Source organism: Panthera onca, chromosome B4, assembly GCF_046562875.1.
Source record: "Panthera onca isolate mPanOnc1 chromosome B4, mPanOnc1 haplotype 2, whole genome shotgun sequence".
In the NCBI taxonomy this organism is placed as follows: Eukaryota; Metazoa; Chordata; class Mammalia; order Carnivora; family Felidae; genus Panthera; species Panthera onca.
Window position 1 is genome coordinate 60477062 of NC_138345.1, and position 16348 is coordinate 60493409.

The 16348-nt window shown below is 41.1% G+C and overlaps 1 protein-coding gene across 15 annotated transcripts in view; it reads left to right on the forward strand.

The window, feature by feature from the left end:
* PPFIBP1 (PPFIB scaffold protein 1) overlaps positions 1-16348 on the forward strand; it is a 171795-nt gene that overhangs the window by 75779 nt on the left and 79668 nt on the right. Inside the window, exon 1 of one of the 15 annotated variants that reach the window (XM_078449979.2) lies at positions 3934-3954. The exons of the other annotated variants lie outside the window; for them this stretch is intronic. The gene's annotated coding sequence lies outside the window, so the exon portion shown is untranslated. Of the gene's footprint in view, positions 1-3933; positions 3955-16348 lie in introns of those variants that run through there. 15 annotated transcript variants of the gene reach the window in all.

Below are 16348 nucleotides of genomic sequence, written 5' to 3' on the forward strand. Positions count from 1 at the left end.
AAAGGGATAGAAATCCACAAGGGCTGTCTCCTTGCTTCCAAACTATTCTGTGCTCATACCATCCTAATCTGAAGAGGATCCCTCTTGAGGGCAGAAGGACAAAAGTGATGGCGGTTCCTTCCTTCTTGCCATGTGGGTGTGTAAGATGGTTCCTGTCTTAAGGGAGTTGAGAGCCTATTTGGTGAGACGGACATAAACCACCTGTTATAGGACAGAATGGTAAGTGTAGCAACAGGACTTAAAAATAATGTGGGAGAATAAGAGGAGGTGCCTCATGCAGCCAGGGTGAGATTGGGTAGGGGTATCAGGAAAGGACTCCAGGAGGAGATTACTTCTGATCTGAGCATTTATGGGGGAGTAGAAGTTAGTGGGGTTAAAAGGGGTAGGGGTCCAGCGAGAGGGCCTTCCAGAGAAAGGGGACAGCTTGAGCAATGACACCTGGCTGACAAACAGCCGACTGTGTGGGGAGATCAAGTATGATGAGGTAAAGGGGAGTCAGTGAGATCATGGAAGGCCTTCAACCCCTGTTAGGGAACTGGGATTTTTTTTCCTGTAAGGCTGTACTTAGGGTGGTGGTATTCAATTATCAGGCATTCTTCCAGGTAATTCAAAATATATTGAAATACTTGGCATGATTAAAACAAAACTTCCAGTGGACTTGGCAGGGTAGATGTTATTGGTTGGCTTTCATGAGAATGGGATCAGTAGGTTTGTACTGGGTTGAGGAACGAATGAGCAGAAAGGAAGTGAGAACAGTGAATACAGACTATATTTTAGAAATGTCTGAGGGGCACCTGGGTCAGTCAGTTAAGCATCTCAGGGTTTGTGAGTTTGAGCCCTACTTCGGGCTCTGTGCTGACAGCTCAGGGCCTGGACCCTGCTTCAGATTCTGTGTCTCCCTCTCTCTCTGCCCCTCCCCTGCTCATGCGATCTCTTTCTCTCTCTCTCTCAAAAATAAACATTAAAAAAAAATTTTTTTTTTTTTTTAAGTCTGAGAAAGTAGAAAGGAGGAAGCAGAGTCAGGTTAGTTTCTGCCCCCACTTCCCAAATAAAAAAGGGATAAGGAATAAATACAGGGGGAGACTTTTAAAATAAAAGAGATTGGCTGCTACTTTTGGAGAGAGTAAAGATGGGATTCATGGCTTGGGCACAGGGGTAGGTTGTTACACCCTCATTGTTATCCCATGAGATTACAAGGAGGAAAGTGAAAGTACATTTAAAGAAGTTTGTAGGAATGCAATGCTGAAGACCTCCATTTTCTTCTTTGAGTTTCCCAGCTAGGTGTTTGCCTTATTGTAAGATTAAGTCTATATTTTTTAATGCCAGTCTGTTAGCTGGATCTTTGTCCAGTTCTGTTAACTGCCTCCAGTTACATGGGTATCCTGGTCCTTCTGGAATTGGAAGCAGCATCCTTTCTGTTGACCAAGCCCTCTCATCTCCCAGGCTGCTCTTCCCTTAACCACTATTGTGAACTCTTCCCTTTCCAATGGCGTCATGAAGTTGTTTGAGAATTGATCAGATCATAGCTCCACAGTGATCGAGTCTGGTCACTTTGCTCTCACTGCTATAGTGTTCTCAGTGGGTAATTCATAGTTAGAAGTAGTAAATCTTTCATTGTTACCAAATGTGCAATTTGGAGGACAGATGTGCATCATGTAGGATTAAAGGCTCTTGGTTGCATGGACTAAACCAAAAAAAAATTTTCTATGAGCAAAATCATCTTGGCAAATGAGTTATAGCAACCCCAGTCTGATCTAAACTAGGAGGCCATACGATACTGCTTTCAGGTCCATTCAGTGATTTTCAGGAAGGGAATAGGGTACCTACTCAGAGTTTCTTAGAGGTAAAGCACATGTGTACTTTGAACAAGTATGCTCTTTTTTTTTTTTTTTCAAGTTTGTTTATTTTTGAAAGAGAGCACAAGTGTGGGAGGGGCAGAGAAAGAGGGAGACACAGAATGTGAAGCAGGCGCCAGGCTCTGAGTTGAGCCTGATGCAGGGCTCGAACCCACGAGCTGTGAGATCATGATGTGAGCTGAAGTTGGACACTTAACTGACTGAGCCACCCAAGCACCACTGAACAAGTATGTTCTTTTTTTTTTTTTTTAATTTTTTTAATGTTTGTTTATTTTTGAGAGAGAGGGAGAGAGAAACAGCGCGCGAGTGGGGGAAAGGGCAAGGAGAGGGAGACACACAGAATCCGAGCAGGCTCCAGGCTCCGAGCTGTCAGTACAAAGCCCAGTGCAGGGCTCAAACCCTTGAACTGTGAGATCATGACCTGAGCCAAAGTCAGACGCTCAACGGACTGAGCCACCCAGGCGCCCCTGAACAAGTATATTCTTAAGTTAACACTGATTAGATTCGCTTTTGGTCCATTTTTTTAAAAATTTCAAGTTTTAAATAGCATTTTAAGAAACCATAAGGTTTTTATACTTGTCAAAAAAGAGTCATGGATTTAAACACACACACGTGCACGCACAGGAAAAAAGCCAAGAAACACAGGTTGACTTAAAAGAACCTCAACTCATTGGAATCTATCAGTTGCTTAGGATCTTTTCCAAATATTTTTCTGTCTTTGTTTCCGTTTAACAAGATTACATTTAAAGCTTGCTGTGACTCAAGTTTTTCACTGTTGTACTGGCTTAAATTTTAGGTTCTGTTAAAAAAGATTGTTTTAGGCAACTCTGTTTCAGGAGTCGGAGTTGGGGAGAAACTGTATATTCTTCCCCAACAGCTGGCAAATGGCCGCAATTCTGATGAGTGGTTGAGGACCTAGATTAAACCCTGGGGAGTGGGGTGGAATCAGAACCTGCAGACTCTCTAGCATTTAATGAGTTTCTACTACATGGTAGGTCCTGTTCTAAGCACTTTACAAGTATTTAACTCTCACAGCAACCCAATCAGTTAAGTGCCATTATTTGCTCCATTTTACAGATGAAGGAACCAAGGCATCAGCAATTACATAACTTGCTACACGTTCCAAGATCGTAAACCCTAGAACCCAAATTTAAACGTACACAGCCTGGCTCTAAAGCCAATACTCTTACCCTCTACATACTCTTGTCTCTCAGGGGGATGACCGCCTCTCTCCTCCCTGGAAGATTCTTAGGAGAGTTGATCCAGCCCCAAAGCAAACCCATGTCCTATTTCTTTGAAAGAAACTATTCTGAGTGGGGCAGTGTGTTCTAAAAGATATGCAAGAGGTGTGTGTGGTACGTGGGACTGACCCAACAATGGCATCCACATTTGGGGTGGGCTAGAAGATTTAAATTAAGTATTCACTTCCTCTTTGGCATAATGAGACCTGGATCCCTGTGCTCTAGCTTTTTATAAAAACTTGTGATTGCCTCTCGGAGCACTGGGAACCTAGGAAAAAATTTGTGAGGAGCTTTCTTTACGTGAAGTTGGAGTGAAGGTAAGGGAATAGCTGAGCATGGTACCGTTACCCATGGAAATGGAACACTTTGAAATATATATAAACATTTAGGTGGAAAAAAGTATTTCCCTGCCTAAACCACCAAAATTTACAGTGATCCTGAAAGTAAAAGAGTTTCAAATGCGGGAAGCCTCAGAGAAAACTTGAAAATTTATTTGTACCATTTTTCTCTCTTGATACACACACACACACACACACACACACGTACGTACGTATGTACATATGTACCATTGACACTTGAGCAATACAGGAGTTAGGTTGCCAACCCCGCCCCCCCCGTTCCCGGAACACAGTTGGAAATCTCAGTATAACTTTAAAAAACAATTTTTTTAATGTTTGTTTATTATTGAGAGACAGAGCATGAGCATGGGAAGGGAAAAGAGAGGAGGAGACACAGAATCTGAAGCAGGTTCCAGGCTCTGAGCTGTCAGCACAGAGCCCGACGCGGGGCTCGAACACACAAACTGCAAGATCATAACCTGAGCCGAAGTCAGACGCTTAACCGACTTAGCCACCCAGGTACCCCTCAGTATAACTTTTGATTCCTCAAAGCTCAAATACTAATAGCCCTAATAGAGATTGTATTGTATTGAAAAAAAAAAATAATCCATGTGTAAGTAGACCTGTGAGGTTCAAACCCATGTTGTTCAAGGGTCAACCATGTGTGCATATACATATATATGTATTTCATTTTAATATACAACTCAGATAGTGAAAGTCTCTGAAACTCACCTTCTCTCTTGCGCCAGAAAAAAGGGCAGTCACTGTTAATAGCTTGATATATATAATTCTTCCAGATACATTTTTTAAAGCATGATACATAGAAGCAATGGCATATCATAACATGTTTAGGATGTTATGATGGGCAGTGTAGTCAATTCTAAATGATAACCTAGCTTTCACCTCTAGTAAGAGATCAGTAGATTATTGGTTCTCATTAACTTGTGTTAATTTCTTTAAGGCCTTAATTTGACTTGCTGGTCTTGCTTCTGTTGGATCACAGTTAATCTAGGTAGTGTAAGCTGGCTAATCGTTGCCTTTTCTCCTAAGTAAAATCATCCATGATAAAACCCCCTGAGATTTTTAAAAATGATAGTATGTCATGAATTTACAATGCTTAAGGCCTGAAGCTAGTGATAACGGTAACTTTAAAAATTGGAGCACTTCCTAAAATCCATTTGGCTTGATAGGATTTGGAACCTAGATATACCCAGTAGGAAGTTTCTAATTTAGAAGTTAAGCTACTAGTAGGGTTAATTTTGTGTGTTATCTAGACTGAACCACAGTAGGTATGCTGATATTTGATTAAGTATTTTTCTGGGTGTGTTTGTGAAGGAACACAGGAACCAGGCTGGAACGCTGGCCGAAAAACCAAGCGGCACTCAGAGATCTTGGTGGATCGGAGATTTATTTAACACCGGCGGGCTCAGAGGAGACCGTTTCTCCAAATATCTGAGCCCTGAGCACAAGTGTGGGGGACAATTTATAGTCTGTTACTTCCGCATTCTGCATTAGTAGTAATTTTGTGTACACAGCAAGCAGGGTGGAAAGAAGAACCTGGAAGAGGGGTCTCTAAGCTAGAAACTAGAGTTTATATTAGTCCCGTAGGCCATCTTATGGTGCATAACTTCACTTATTTTCCCAACATTTCTAGAGGAGATTAATATTTGGCAAATTACCCTCTCCAGTGTGGGTAGCCATCAACCAGTCTTTTATTTATCTACCTATCTACCTATCTGCCTACCTATCTATTTACAGTTTATTTATTTTGAGAGAGAGTGCACACATACACACATGGGGGAGGGGCAGAGAGAAAAAGAGAATCTCAAGCAGGCTCTGTGCTGTCAGCATAGAGCCTGACGTGGGGCTCGAACCCACATACCATAAGATCATGACCTGAGCTGAAATCAGGAGTCAGAATACTTAACCGACTAAGCCACCCAGGTGCCCCAACAAATCTTTTAAAGGCCTGAAGAGAACAAAAAACTAAGTAAGGGAGAATTTGCTCTCTCTGCCTGTCTTTGAACTAGAACTTTGGTCTTCCCCTGCCTTTGGACTCAGACTAGAACTTATACTGTCATCTTCCCTGGTTCTCAGGCCTCTGACCTTGGACTGGAACTAAACCACTGGCTCTCTGGCTTTCAGATGGCACATCTTGGAACTTCTCAGTCTCCATAAATGCATGAGCCCGTTCCTTATAATAAACCTGTGTGTGTGTGTGTGTGTGTGTGTGTGTGTGTTCGTGTGCACACATACACACACACACACATTTATTAGTGGTCCTGTTTCTCTGGAGAAACTAATATAGCTGCATATTTTTTATCTTTTGAAATTATGAAATTTTTTAACAATATGAAAAGTTATCACAGACTAATATAATACACAGGGACACAGCATCGCATCACTTCTGTGATAGTCTTGCCCATAATGCATGGTCTCAGCCTACTAATGAGACAGTATCAGACAAACCCCAATTGTGAGACATTCATCAAAATAGCTGACAAGTGTGAAGGCCATAAAAGACCAGGAAAGACTGAAAAACTGTCAAAGACTACAGAACACTAAGGAGAAATAACTACTAGTGCACATGCTATTGTAGAATAGAAAAAGGACATTAATGGAAAAAGTAAAGTGATTTCAATATCTTCTTTAGTTTAGTTAAATAGTATTGTATTATATCAAGGTTAATCTCCTGGTCTGATCATTGTGCTGGTTGCACAAGATGTTGATATTCGAGGGAGTGGGTTGGGGTGATGTATGGATACTGTGTTTGCAACGTCTCTGTAAGCCTATTATATGGTCAAAATAAAAAGTTTTGAAAGAATATGTAAAAGTCTAGTAAATCATAAGAAACACCTATATACTTATCAGTTCAGTCAAGTCTTAACATTTTGCCATATTTGGGTTTTTTTTGAAGATAAATAAAACATTCTAGATAAAACTTAAACCCCTTTCTAGTTCTCCCTTTTCCCTTCTACCCCATTTCTCCCCTGATCACTCTCTTGAATTTGATGTTTATTTACCTTATGCATGTTTTAATACCATCTTTTTACATATTTACTGTGTTTTATTTTTGGAGACAAAAACCAAGGTAAATTTGAATTTACTTAATACCACAGAACTGTACACTAAAAAATGGGTGAGATGGTAAATTTTATGTTATGTGTATTTTACCACACACACACACACACACAAAAGTTGGGAGGGGGGAGAAAAAAACCCAGTGTAAGTAGATTACAAGAGATGTTCTTTAGAAACCAGGAAGTCTCCTTATTCCCATAGCTTGTTTTATAGGAATTCTTGTGACAGGGGCATCCTTCTTCCAAACCAAATTCTTAGCTGAAATATTTAGTGTTTATTTTGGGGGATGAGGAGAGGACGGGTACATACAGTTTCCTATGCTCTACTTGTATGTTTATTCGCAAACAGACAAAACCTTACCAACACTCACGCACCTTACTAAAGGAGAATGGTGTTTCCGTGTAAAGCAAAGTTAAATGTTCTCAAGCCTCTGTAGATGCCGCACACTCTGCTGGGTGCTTTCACATGCTCGTTCACTGAATTTTCATGACTGTTTTCTGAGTTGTGTATTTTTGTCCCCATCTTAACTTCTTGTGCAGTTCAGACCACCCAGATCTGCCTTCAGAGCCCAGAGGCCCTATCGAGCTAGGCTGCTGGGAACTTAGCCTCAGCTGATTATATATTGTGGGTTGATATGCCTAGTGGACAGTGGCAGTAGATGAGCGCTGTAGGTCTTCCACATATAAGCATTTAAAAAATTTTTTACTTAATGTTTATTTTTGACGGCGAGAGAATGGGGGAGGGGCAGAGAGAGGGAGACACAACTCAAGCAGGCTCCAGGCTCCAAGCTGTCAGCACAGAGCCCGATGTGGGATTCAGACTCCCAAACTGTGAGATCCTGACCTGAGCAAAGTCAGAGTTTAACCAGCTGAGCTACCCAGGCACCCCCATATAAAGCATTTTTAATACACAGGCACAAAAACATCACACAGCCTTCTTTTGTAAGCTCCAGAACTGTGCCATCCGAAAGAGTAGCTACTAGCCACATGTGGCAATTAAAATTGAATTAGTAGTTTGGTTCTTCAGTCATACTAGCCAAATTTCAAGTGCCTAGTGACTGCCCATAACTAGTGGCTAGCTTATCACCGGACAAACTAAACATTCCCGTCATCGCAGAGAAATTCTGTGGGACAGAGCTGCTCTAGAAGGTCCCTATGCTGTGGCTTTTTGTGCATTTGGGTAGCACTCTGAACAAAAAGTTTCACTAGAGGCAGATGGGACAATATTCTAGCATCAGGATTTGGCTTTCTTGTCAGGATCAGGTGACCGTATTTCTTCCAAAATGTCTAGAAACAGGACTAGTGACAGTCTTCAGCGAAGGGCACCATTTTAAAAAGGTGTAGACAACTGGGTTGGATAGATTCTCATTCCCACTTAGTGTAAACAGAATATATCTGTACAATACTTACAGTCCATCATGAATACTGTTTGATCTATGAAAAATCATTTGTGGCAGCCATTATACTAAACAACGACCCTCTGGTGGAGCAGATAATTGACTTGATTTTCTGTTTACGTGAGCTTTTGATTAGTCATTTGAGAGCTAACTGCCCCAGAGTATAGGTAAAAAAAAAAAAAAAAAAAAGTAATCCCCTTTGTATCACAACTGCCTGTGTTGAAGTATTTTGAAAAATGGCAGGCACTGTAACAGCCTGTGTATAGACTGTGTCATTCAGTCCTCATAACAGCCCTTCCTGTAGATATTGCTGATGTTAACCTTATTTTGGACTGGCTTTAATTCCCCAAGGGCCTATGGCCAGACTGTTGCATGATGGAGATGGTTGCTTCTTTATCTCTTAAGTGAGAACTAAATGCAAATTATCCAGTTGCCAAACATATAGGCAGATAGCTTTTGTCTTATTTCCTAATGTCAAGGCTTATACCTACTTGAGGCCGAGATTGGTAATGCCTCATGCAACACCAAATATGGGGAAACTATAGTCCTCTCCTAGCTGTTAAAATACTTGCTGTACTGTTCAAAAAATTTGTTTGTTTTTTAATTTAACAGTTGTGTGCCTACCAATTGAGTGCCTGTCAAATTCCAGGCCACTTCTAGCAATAGCAAGTCCATTTTTAACTTGGCTCTGCTTCCTCTACAAAATAGAGATAATGATGCTTTTCTTGCAGAGTTTTGGTATTTATTAGAGATTATATATGTGGAATGTGTATGGTAAATGGTTTATTTTCATTCCAGAATTAAAGAAAACTGAAACTTGTTCCTCTTTCGTTGGTACTGCTCCCCTCTGGAGAAAATGTTTTTATTTTATTTTAAGGTTTCAAACATAGACTCGTGTCCAACCCTGTTTGTGTATCAAAACCATGTGCACTTAATAATTATACTTGTATTTGTGTGGTTATCTGACCACCTCCTGCCCCTGCGCTGGAGCTTCCACAAGAGAAAGGCAAATCTATGTGGTTCTCAGGTAGTATCCATGTGCACCAGCTTGGTGCCTGTTCTGTGAGCACCTCCAGGATGTGGCGGTCATAAGGAACCACCAGAGTTATCATCCTTTCTCAGTGCCTCACTTGGGAACCATACTGGAGACTTTTCCATTTCTAGTACGTTCTCCAGTTGGGGTGGAAATGCTTGGAAGAGCTCTTTTTGGGACTAAGCGGAGGTCAGGTGAAATGAATGCCATCCATGCTGTATATTTAGATGGCATGGATACAAACTGAGGCCAGCGGTTCTTCCTTTGCTATGATTCTCACTTGGGTCCTTTTGGTGGAGAGAATTTTCCACAAGAAATCTTTGGGGTGGAGGATTGGGGGGCGGGAATGTAGACTCCTGAGGTGCTTTTAGTTATCTCAGAGGAAACAAGAAACCCCAGAGCCTAGTTGGCATTTTACTACCTTAACTTAAAAAACTAGCAGTAAAATGCTCAAAATGCAAAGCTTTTGTTCTAGTTCTCTAGGGCATTGCAAAGGAAGGAGGTGGAGGTGTGAATGAGGTATAGAAATCTCAGGAGATGTGTTCAAAGTTGGTTATCCATAAGGAACCCAAGAGTCCAGAGGTGGAAAGATTAGCATGCAGGTCCCAAACTAACCCAATGGGAGAAAATATGGACAGGAGGTGGCCAATACTATTCTCAGATTCTGGAAGATCAGAAAGATGGTATGCAGTATCTGGGGAATGAATAAAGAGTAAATGTGAATAGAAGCTGAAAATCTGAATACCTGTTATAGGTGAGCCTAGGGTGGGGGCTAGGGAGAGATGCGGGTTGGCTGTCTCTGCATCTCTCTGGCAATTATCATCAGCCATCACAGAGTTCCCATCAGCAGACACTGCCAGGGGGCCAAAGCTTCCTCTCCTTGCTCCCCCTCCCACCTGTAAGTGCTTTTTACATTTTTGTCCAACCTTTTCTTAGCACAGATGAAGCTTTCTCTCCACTTCCCTAAAGCTAAATAAAATTAAGCTACAGGAGGTTCTTCACCTCTGGCTCAGGTCTCCTACAGCATCTTTGAATAGAGCTGTTGTGTGTTTGCACAATGGTCTCTATTCAATTATCAGCCACTTGTGCACGGCTCCTTTGGAAGAGAGTTACCCAGAATGCACTTGTTGTGGTGGCCTACCAGCATTAGAACTGGTTAATGAAAATGACATCAGTTAGTGATAACTATAGGAAATGATCAGGCAAGGCACTTCCAGATCTTTTAAAGTTAAAAATAACTATTTTTTTTAATGTTTATTTTATTTTTGAGACAGAGACAGAGCATGAATGGGGGAGGGTGAGAGAGAGGGAGACAGAATTGGAAGCAGGCTCCAGGCTCTGAGCTGTCAGCACAGAGCCCGATGCAGGGCTCGAATTCACGGACCGTGAGATCATGACCTGAGCCGAAGTCAGAACCTTAACCGACTGAGCCACCCAGGTGCCCCCAAAATAACTATTTTTAAAACAACACAAGATGATAGTGGAAAATTAGAAGACAAAAAAGAGGAAATATTTTTTAAAGACTACCAAAAGAAAAATTTTAGGGTTAGAGATTAGATCAGCAGTTGCCAGGAGCTGGGGGTGGAGGAATAATGTTTGCTGCAAAGGGATAAGAGGGAGCTCTTTGGGGGTAGAAATGATCTTTAAAGCACTGGGCAATAAAAATGTACTTTAAGCTACAAATGCAAGCCAGTGACTTTTTTTTTTTTTTTTACACTCCAATAAGTCATTTATTTTTTTTATTTTTTTTCCAATATATGAAATTTATTGTCAAATTGGTTTCCATACAACACCCAGTGCTCATCCCAAAAGGTGCCCTCCTCAATACCCATCCCCCACCCTCCCCTCCCTCCCACCCCCCATCAACCCTCAGTTTGTTCTCAGTTTTTAACAGTCTCTTATGCTTTGGCTCTCTCCCACTCTAACCTCTTTTTTTTTTTTTTTCCTTCCCCTTCCCCATGGGTTTCTGTTAAGTTTCTCAGGATCCACATAAGAGTGAAACCATATGGTATCTGTCTTTCTCTGTATGGCATATTTCACTTAGCATCACACTCTCCAGTTCCATCCACGTTGCTACAAAAGGCCATATTTCATTCTTTCTCATTGCCACGTAGTATTCCATTGTGTATATAAACCACAATTTCTTTATCCATTCATCAGTTGATGGACATTTAGGCTCTTTCCATAATTTGGCTATTGTTGAGAGTGCTGCTATAAACATTGGGGTACAAGTGCCCCTATGCATCAGTACTCCTGTATCCCTTGGGTAAATTCCTAGCGGTGCTATTGCTGGGTCATAGGGTAGGTCTATTTTTAATTTTCTGAGGAACCTCCACACTGCTTTCCAGAGCGGCCGCACCAATTTGCATTCCCACCAACAGTGCAAGAGGGTTCCCGTTTCTCCACATCCTCGCCAGCATCTGTAGTCTCCTGATTTGTTCATTTTGGCCACTCTGACTGGCGTGAGGTGATATCTGAGTGTGGTTTTGATTTGTATTTCCCTGATAAGGAGTGACGTTGAGCATCTTTTCATGTGCCTGTTGGCCATCCGGATGTCTTCTTTAGAGAAGTGTCTATTCATGTTTTCTGCCCATTTCTTCACTGGGTTATTTGTTTTTCGGGTGTGGAGTTTGGTGAGCTCTTTATAGATTTTGGATACTAGCCCTTTGTCCGATATGTCATTTGCAAATATCTTTTCCCATTCCTTTGGTTGCCTTTTAGTTTTGTTGGTTGTTTCCTTTGCTGTGCAGAAGGTTTTTATCTTCATAAGGTCCCAGTAATTCATTTTTGCTTTTAATTCCCTTGCCTTTGGGGATGTGTTGAGTAAGGGATTGCTACGGCAAGCCAGTAACTTTTAATTTTCCAATACACACGTTAAAGGAAAAATGAAACAGGTAAAATTGATTTTATTATATTAATACGTAACTCACTATATGCAAAGCATTATAATTTCACCATATATTAATAAGATCTTTTGCATTTTTTTCCCCAAGTCTTTGAAATCTGGTGTGTATTTTACACTTACGCTACCTCTGATGTTGGATTAGCCACATTTCAAGGGCTCAGGACCCACATGTGGCAGCTCTAATGGGCAACACAGTTGAGCATTGTTTTGGTGGTGGTTAGGCAAGTGTGTACATCTGTCAAAAATCATCAGATTGTATATTTAAAAAAGGGTGACTTTTACTGTATATGAATTATACCTTAACTAAAAAAAATTTTTTTCCTGTCAGCCAGAATGAGCTAATACAGGTTCCTTTTATGAACATCTATTAAAATTATTCTTTTAAAATGAATCTCAGAAATAGAATTGGGCAATTTTTTTAAAAGTTTATTTATTTATTTTGAGAGAGGGGGCAAGTGGGGCAGAGAGAGAGGGCGAGAAGGAGAATCTCAAGCAGGTCCCACGCATTGTGGAGCTTGACATGGGGCTTGAATTCACCAACCGTGAGATCATGACCTCAGCTGAAATCAAGGGTTGGAGGCTTAACCGACTGAGCCACCCAGGCGCCCCTAGAATTTGGCAATTTTTAAAAAATAAAAGTCACACACATACACTAGAACCCCCCAAGGCATGTACTCTTCTCATAGATTTCAGATGTGTGTGTGTGTGTGTGTGTGTGTGTGCTTGTTTTTCCATTGCAAAGTTTAGAAAGAGTGGTGAAAATTTAATTAGTGCTGCAATTTTTAAAAACAGATTTGCATGTGTTTGACAAAATAAAGATGAGCACAAATTGTTTTGAGAAAGACCCAATGCTAATTCTAGGAAAGAGCTTGTTGGTTTCCCTTCTGTTTCATAGCTGCTTGGTGGTTTTAAAAACTACTTGTCTCTGGACTCCCTTTTGCTTCCATTATATAACATGCTTTGTAGTAACTATTTTTTGACTGTGGATCTGTGTGCAGGCCTTTGTAGGGTGTGTGTGGGGGTTGGGGTGGAGCTCATGTACCCTTCTGATAGGAGGAGGTTGTGGGGCAATGTGTTGTGGAGGAGTACGTTTAACTTTCATAACTAAAGCCAGAAAATATTTTTGGCTGTGTGACAGTGTGTCAGTAGTTATAAATAATTTCATTTGCTGCTTGGCAGCTATTTTGCTGTTTTCTTTTTGCACCTAAAATTTACTGTTTAAATTTTGTTGGAGCTAATGTAAACATTTCACAATTTACAAATGAGTAAGTCTAAGAGAAATAGCTTCTAAATGGCAGTAAAGCTCAGGTATCTGGGCCAAAAAGATAAAGAGAAAATTCATTAGGTCTGGAAAGCAAATTCTGTAAGTGTAGGCTGGGGAGGACATACCGATAGGAAATTACTCCGCAGCATACATAGAGCACAGAGTGTGATATTGTTGTTCCGAAACTTTACAATCTGAAGAATACATTTACAAAGTGGACCACAGGTCAGTAACCAAATAAGCTCTCCTCATTTCGATTCATCTTTGTTCAGTGTCCTGTGCTCAAGAAGCAGTTAATTTAAGTCTGTGGTTATCAAGATAGCAGTTCATCTACAAGCAGGAGAGATCAAACTTCAGTGTGCATCAAAAATGCATAGCCCTGACCCCAGAAATTTCTAGTTTAAGAGACTAGAGATGGGGCTTATTATCTGCATTCTTAACATGTACTTCCAGTAGGCTCCACCTTGAGAAACACTGGTCTAGAATAACCACTCAGACTTTTACTAGGTTTCCTCTGTATATTAGACATGTATGACATCTGCCAAATGAAAGGCAGATACCTATTGGGAACGTGCTATAGCTTGCAATATGAGGCAGAATTCCGGGTGGTGCAGCCAGTGTGAAGAGAAGGAACTCTGAGCAGGAGGGCAGTGCCACTAACCATTGACTCAGTGATAAGGCCAAGATTTAGATTAGTGGAGATGAAACTGGGTGTTTGTGTACCTTGAAGGAGATAGCGTGGGAGTCAGGTGAAGGATAGCATCACCTGGGGAAGGAGCTTTACTTAGACGTAGACTGTACTTTTGGAGTTCTAAGGAAATTTTAAAGGGAAAAAAGGATTATGGACATTAGGAAGCAGTTGTGAAGGAAATGTAATTGATTGTTGTCACTGGTTCTTAAACTTGGGTATGCATTAGAAGCACCCTGAGGACTTGTCAAAGCACTGAGTGCTGAGTCCCACCCTCAGAATTTCTGAATCAGTCTGGGGTGGGGCCTGAGAATTTCAATTGCTAACAAGCTCCCAGGTTCTGCTCATGCTGCTTCCTCTGGGGACCATGCTCTGAGATTGACTGCTCTTAATGAATTTGGTAACTTAATCTATCAGGAACCCCTAGATGAGGCTTGGAACACATTTTGGGGGCAAGATGGAGGATGGGATGGTGGTCAGAGTGTTTTGAGTCAGAGTGTCCTACTAGATGGGCTGTCTTTCCTCCCTTTTCTTCTGAGATTTATTTACTCTCAGAGCAACTGGTCCAGAGGTGGGGACAGGAATGTGGTCATGGAGAATAATTTGAGAACTGTAATCATAGTCCGAGTATGGCCAGAGTGCTTCTAAAACTGATTAAAATTGTGTTTCTCAGATTTTATTTAAAAAAAAAAAAAAGTAAGTATGGTATATCCTATTTTAGTATCAACATTTACTAGAAGGCATAGTAACTCACTGTTTGGTGGAAGTCTTGACTCTAACATTGAACTCATGAGCTTGATCACTTAAACTTCCTCCTCTTCCAGTGTTCTTTATGAACAGCAGCATTGTCTGCCCGGTTTTTTTGTGGCACAGTTTGGGAATCCTCCTGGACATCATTCCTTCTTTCTCACACTTTCAGCCCTGCATCTAATCATTCACAAAGTCCTGGTGATTCCATTTCCTAGTGCATCTTTTCCACTCCATTGCCATCACTTTGTCCACCAACTCTCACCTGCATTCTGCATCTTCTCTCTTTCTCTTCTGATTCATAGTCTGCATGGGAGCCAGAGAGAACTTTTTAGAAACACAAACCACATCAGGTCCCTTAAGACCCTTCAATGACAACCCTCTGTATTTAGTATAATCTTTATTATTTTTTAATGTTTATTTTGAGAGAGAGCGTGAGTGGAGGAGGGGCAGAGAGAGTGGAAGAGAGAATCCCAAGTAGGCTCCGTACCATCAGTACAGGACTCGATCCCACGAGCCCTGAGATCATGACCTGAGCCAAAATCAAGAGTCGAACGCACAACTGCTCAACCGACTGAGCCACCTAGGCACCCCTAGGTTAATCTTTAAATTCTCAGAATGGTCCCTGTCAACATCTCCAGCTTATTTTGAGCCACGCCCTCTTTGTTCTTCAAATTCCAGCCCTACTGTCTTTTTCACTTCCTGAACTAAACATGTTTAAAAGCATTGCCCTTTGCTGAGGTGATTCTGGACGTATATCTGGAGAGTATCTACGGAGAAGAAGGTGTATGTGGCCCTAGTCCTGAGAAAGCTTTTGTGCAATTAGAAAATGGTGGCCCTGCAGGCAGATACAGCCCCTGAGCTGGAACAGACTGGATTTCAGCCTCCACTCGCTAGGGCAGGGCACCCTGTGCAGGACCCAACCTGCATAGCCAGAATGGTGACCCTGACTCAAGATGTCAGTTGGTTTGCCTCCAAATTAAAATGGGTCTGTTTGTCTTATTTAGAAGTGGAATACTGGGCAACTTCTGGAGATTCCTGAAAGCCTAGTGATTTAGTAATGATTGTAAATACGAAAAGGCTTTTACCGTGAAGCTATAGAAATTGTTCTTTGCATGGTGAGAATAACACGTATGTGTCTTCCCAAGCCAGCATGGTTACATCTGTGCTGATTGCTCCTAGCTGTGTCTCATCGTTGAAGATCAGGAGTGATTTACAATCTAGAATGTCTTTCTCTGTTAGCCAGTGAGGCACAACATTCTTTCGTGTGACATGTTTGCTCTTGTGAAAATGACTTGAAGTATTTGGGACCTGGCAGGAGAAGAAATGGGAGGGGACCTGATTCTTGCTAGTCATGAGTCATCTTATAAAAATTTATTGAACATTTTATTAAGCACTTTCATTGTTGGTACAAAACTATTCATCAATCCTAGATTGCTTTGATGTACCTGTTATATCTCCACATGTCCTCTGCCAGGACTCGAGCATAAATCTCTCTCTGAACAAGCACTGAATAAATATTATGATAATTTTACCTTTGATTTGAGGGCACTTTTGTTTCTTTTTTTAAAGCTCTGTGATGGATATTTATTTATTTTTTGTCTTTTTTCGGATTTATGAAAGTGCCTAAGTATCGGGGTAGGAGGGGCAGTAAAGGAAAGTATGGAAAACAACCACATGTGTGTGGTACCTTGTCATTTCAAACACTGATGGACATTTTCTGAAAGAGGTCTCTGCAAGAGGTCTTTCAGTAGGAATAGAATTTGAATCTGGGAGCAAATAATTGCTCTGTAAATGCT